Raw genomic sequence first — 5931 nt, 5'->3', positions numbered from 1 at the left:
CAACCTTATCATGTGTGATTATATTGTGTGATTTTTAAGAAAATTCTTTGCCATTTACTACTCTCTTGATAGATTGATTGATTCAATTGAAGTATCCAGGCTTTCTGTGACTATATTAATTCAGGTAAAAGGTGAACTTCCTCCCCTTTTCCATCAGGGTATTTGCTGAATTAAAAGTAGAATGGTGCTAATGAACACAGCTAGCATGCTGAAGGCTGAGAGTGCTTATCAGTTGTATGGCAGAGATTCTGTCAATAAGGAAGGGTAAAAACCTCTTGATTGACTAAACTGAGATCAGTGAGAAATTTGCTTTCAGAAAGTAAATTCACACATACAAATTGTGATTTTTATTCTCTTTTTGTAAATTTGATTTATTTTATGTATTTCTCATTTAGTTTGATTATCAATTATCAAGTCAACATTTAAGACTTAGAAAATGAAGTAAATATTTCTAAGGAATTTATTTTCTATATTATACCTAAAACAGTTTTGGCAATATAGAAGAATGAAATTCATAGAAATTCTCAAAAGGAAATTTGACCAATCAGTGAAAGACATGAGAAAACAAAAAAGGGAGTTTCAACAGAATAAAAAGACAAGAAAATATTCCAGAAACATTGGAAATAGTACACAGTCAACAAACAAGCATAATTCAGAGAATGTCACATAGAAGACATGAAAATTCAAAACAGAAACAAGAGAATTTCAGAGTTAGAAGGACCTTATTGACTATGTAGTCCTCCCCATACCTCAAAATGAGCACATCTACAACATACTGTATTTTTACTCAAAGACCCTAGAGGAGAGAAGAATAACTGCTTCCTGAAGAAACTCACTACCTTTCTAGATATCTCTAATTGTTGAGAGTTGTTTCATTATTTTGAGCCTAAATTTATCGTTTTACAACTTTCACATATTATACCTAGGTAAGTCCTTTGAAGCCACATGACATCACTCCAAGTACTACAAGAAATCTATAGGAAGACTTATCTAAGCTACTTTCCCAACTCCCAACTATAAAGGTAGGGAGGGTGGATTCTTAGAGGGCAGTTGACTATTTCTCTCTTTAGAGTTCTATTGTTGGGTGACCACGAAGGCCTAGTTTCTCTTACTATCACTAATGAACCCCTATTTAATATACTCTCCCTCATGTAAATCAACTAGTTAACATAAATAAGCTTTTCCAAGAAAGGGTAGCAAGAAGAGAAGTTATAAAATATCCCCCAAATAGAGTGTACACTCTTAGCTCTGGAGGCACACTCTATATCCCTGGGGAAAGTGGGCCCAAACTTAAAAATGAAAGGCAAATATGTAGGGAAAATGTGGGATGAATGGACGACTTTGGGACTCCTGATCCTGGAAGTGCTTGTATCCCTTTAGGAGTCCTCAAGGCTTGGAATTTGGACAAATTGTTTCCTTGCTCAGATGGGTTGGCTCCTTTTGTGATGTGGTAGATTTTTGTTTCTATATATCCATTTACCTATGATCAGGCAAAAAACAAATATGAGAGAGAAAGAGAGAGACAGAGAGAGACAGAGAGAGAGAGAGAGAGAGAGAGAGAGAGAGAGAGAGAGAGAGAGAGAGAGAGAGAGAGAGAGAGAGACATAGAGAGAGAGACACAGAGAGAGAGACACACACAGAGAGAGAAAGAGACACAGACACAGACACAGACACAGAGAGACAGAGACACACAGAGACAAAGACAGAGACAGAGTAACAGAGACAGAGACAGAGAGAGATGGAGTGAGAGTGACCGGGAGGAGGGGCAGAAACAGAGGTACCATACATTCACATATACATGGTGGCTGAGTGATAGAATGTACCTTGTCAATTCTGATGCCTACTTAGCAGTTTTCCACATTTAAAAGCCACTAGAGAAGAGAGAGGAATCATCCACTCAAACTTTTTGTATCACACTCAGTTCTAATCTAGTCTTTACAGAATCTCTAGCTCTTCAGCCAACCAGCAAACTTCTAATCATCATATAGCACTAGCCCTTCAGTCACTCAAGGGGGGAAACAACAAGCCTTTGCAGTTCCACATTTTAATTGATAGCTAACAGAGAATATCATGTATGCTCTCTATAAAGCCACTAGGAAAGGTCAATCTATGAATGTTTTAAGGACTGGGCCTCCACTGGGCAGTCCCTCTATCCTTCAGCTTCCCTCTACCTTCTGAGTCTTCTCTATGATAAAGTCCCCCATGGCTTTCAACCAGTTGTAATATGCAATGAACCCGATAAGCTTCACTATCCTCTTTGCCCTTCCATAAAAATTCTCCTGCCTATTAATGACCTTCCCAATGTATACTGCCCATAACTAATGATCAATTGTAGTCTGACCAAAATTGAGTACAGTAGGACTATTGCCTCCCTACTCCTGGACTTACTGCATCCTGAGATTATATCAGCTTTCTTGTGTCAACTTTTATTGAGACTGTACCCTGCAATACCTCAGGACTCCCTGCCTCCCCCCAACAAACAGCTGTCTGATCATCATTCCTCCATTGTAGACTTCTTAAATTGATCTTTTTTTTTTGAAAACCTAAGTATAAGATCTTATACATATCATTATGAAATATATTATTAGTGTCAATGGAGAAGATTCTTCTCTACAGGAAAACCTCCTTTTAAAAGTAGAAAGGTGGTAACAGTCAGACAAGATGGGGTGTGGCAGTGAAATATAGTTAGAAGATTCCCTGTACATGGGACATGCATTTGATTCTTGACTGAGCCTCTTAGTTTGTGCTCTGATGCTAAGCAATATTCTATTGCAAAGAAAGCTAATGTATGATCATTTGATGGTTATGAAGTATTGAGATATTATTACTTTTGTCATATTTTCAGGTGTACCGAGAGTATCAACTTCTTGCTATTTTTGTTCTATGCTTTCTAGTTCAAAGATCACTCTCTCTCTCTCTCTCTCTCTCTCTCTCTCTCTCTCTCTCTCTCTCTCTCTCTCTCTCTGTTTTTCTTTAGGTCCTTATGTCTAGCCAATAAAATAATATAGTTCTAAATCCCTGACAGACTCTTTCCTTAATGTTTTTGTTTTTAAAGAACCTTTACCTGTGAATCTCTAATCATCAAAGAGGGAGCTTGGTCTGTTGTGAGAAGCTTTGAGCTGGAAATAGTAGACTCAGGTCAAATCTAGGTTTGACCACACTCACCACTTATGCATTAAAGTGAAAACTAATCTCTTCCCTCTGGCCTCAAGTCTCATTATCTACAAAGCGAAGTAATTGTGCTAGAAATTTTTCATGATTCCCTCCTTCTCCAAGTTTATATGAACTCTTTCTCATCCCTTCTTCCTTTCATATATTTCTTGTTTCCTCATTTGTGAATATGACATATAAATGTACTCTTTATTGTCCTAATACTACTTAGTTAAGGTTGGAATAAAAAAAAATATCACCTTACAGCATGAAACATTGACTTACCTGCTCTTTTACATCATATGGATTAATCTACCCTTCTCATACTTCTTTTAAAAAATGAAAGCACATATTAAAATCTTTTTCTTGTTTGGTTTCTTCATTAGAAATGGTGGAAATTGTTCCCTCCTACTGAAAAATCCATCCTTTTCTGCTTGCTTGTTAAGCATAACTTTGCAAGATATGCTATTTTGAGGCACAAAACATTTTCTTTTGCTTTTCAAATGTCTTATTCTAGTTTTTCTTTCATTTATAATTGTAAAAGAATAATCTTTCATGTTAAAACTGTTTTTCTGTAGTATATGAAAAATGTCCTCCTGCCTGCTTGCAAAAATTTTAATATAACACTGAATGTCTGCATCTTTGCGATGACACATTTTTTTCCCTTTTGGAGGGCAATTGGGGTTAAGTAACTTGCCCAAGGTTACAGGACTAGTTTGTGTGTGTGTGTGTGTGTGTGTGTGTGTGTGTGTGTGTATGTGTGTGTGTGTGTATGTGTTAAGTGTCTGAGGCCAGAACTGAACTGGGGTCCTCCTGAATCCAGGGCCGGTGCTTTACTCACTGTGCCACCTAGCCCCCCCTGTGATGACACTTTTGAATGACTTGTACTTGGCACATCTTTTTATCAGCATATATGGATTTTATTGATGTGTATTTTGTCCTATTTCCAATATTTCTGGGCAATTTTTCTGTATGATTTTCTTAAATATGGCATTAAGACTTCATTTCATCATTTTTTCCTGGGAAAATAATTCGTATGATTATTTGATTACTTTCTGTTTTCAAGGTCAATTGCTTTAGCTTTTAAGAAATCTTAGTATTTCTCAATATTTCTTTCTTTTGATTTTGTTCTGATATATTTTTCATCTGTGCATTTTTTATTTCTGAGACAGTTGATATTTTTCAGACTAGTTAGAGAGATTCACCTTTTGTATGTTTTAGAAAAATATTAGAGAAAACTTTAATTTCCATCCTTATTCTTTGCTTTTGATAATTTTATTGGGCTTCTAAACTACTCTGGAGATACTCTAAGTCATTCCCTTAAAATTTCTAGGGGGTTAGATTTGCTGCAGTATTATTTTTTCTCTACAGTATTATTTTGGATCACTTTCTTATTTCACACAATATTTGTTAATTGCATTGGGATTTTTTTGTTGTAGTTGTTTACTCATTTATTTTCAATCTATCTGCTGTTTTTCTATGGGATATTTTTCTCATGATAAGTTCTTTCATAGATGGATCATAGATTTAGAGATAGAAGGTAATTTAGAAGTCATCTAGTCCAACTCTGTCATTAAGTAGATGAGGAAATTTAGACCTAGAACAATCATGACATCTCAAAATTATACAGGTTGGAAGAGTCAAAAGTGCGATTTGAAACGAAATACTCCAACTCTAAATCCAGTGTTCATACCACTTCACCATTCTGTCTTGCTGCTTTCCTCCTCCTCTGCTTAAACATTATTCTTTTATGTTATTTTATCAATTTCTTGCTCTATCACCAATCTTTCCCCAGATCTTTTTCTTATAAGCTGGTATTTGGCAATGTCTCCCACTGTGTACTTTATCACTGATTTTTAAAAAATTCCATCATATGACGTTATATCTATCTAATTTTCACCTTAGTTCATTTAGCCCATAGTTTTAGTCTGCTGAAAATAAAAACATTCAGCATATTGCCATTTCTTTTAAGCAATCAGGGTTAAGTAACTTGCTCAAGGTTATACAGCCAGGTGTTTCTGGGTGGGTGCTAAGTGTCAGAGCTCGGATTCGATCCCCAGGTCATCCCGACACTGGAGCCAGTGCTCTTACTCACTGTGCTACCTGGCCGCCCCCATATTGCTATTTTTGCTTAACAGATATACAAGGGGTTATTTTCAAGTCTAAACATACTGTACAATATCTAAATGGAAATCCTGTCTATTTCATCCAAAGTATTATCTAGTCCTCCCAGATTTTCCATATGCAAATATGATAAACATGCCATCTGTGCCTTCATCCAAGTAATTGATAAAAATGTTGAACAGCATACTGCCAAGGACAAATTACTGGAGAATCTATATTCCTTCTAGTTTAATACAAATTTTATTTGAATCTATGTCCCTTCAAGATATTGATATATTAATTTGATAATGGATGAGTCTCATCATTCATCTTGTTCTGATTTCACTGTGCAACATAAGAACAATGTGAGACTTTGTTAAATGGCTTGTTGAATTCAAGGCATACTCAATATTGGGCATTCATCTGATTCATAAGTATGGTAATATGTCTATTAAACAAATTTTTCTGCCAACCCTTTTTCTTGGAAAAAGCCCTGTTGCCTCTTAGTCACCACCTTTTAACATCAGGGGATGAGCTTCAATGTCCATAAAGAAGTCCAACACATTGCCCTTCTCCTAACCACTTTTGGACCCTAAATCTCACATATTTTGAATTTTACTCATAGGGGAATTATCTATCTATCTATCTATCTATCTATCTATCTATCTATCTATCTAT

This window comes from Petaurus breviceps, unplaced genomic scaffold (genome assembly GCF_028583685.1).
Source record: "Petaurus breviceps papuanus isolate PSGF00001 unplaced genomic scaffold, PetGlider_PUasm1.0 90564, whole genome shotgun sequence".
NCBI lineage: Eukaryota > Metazoa > Chordata > Mammalia > Diprotodontia > Petauridae > Petaurus > Petaurus breviceps.
The sequence above is the reverse complement of the archived record's forward strand: the minus strand, read 5'-3'. Positions refer to the sequence as shown.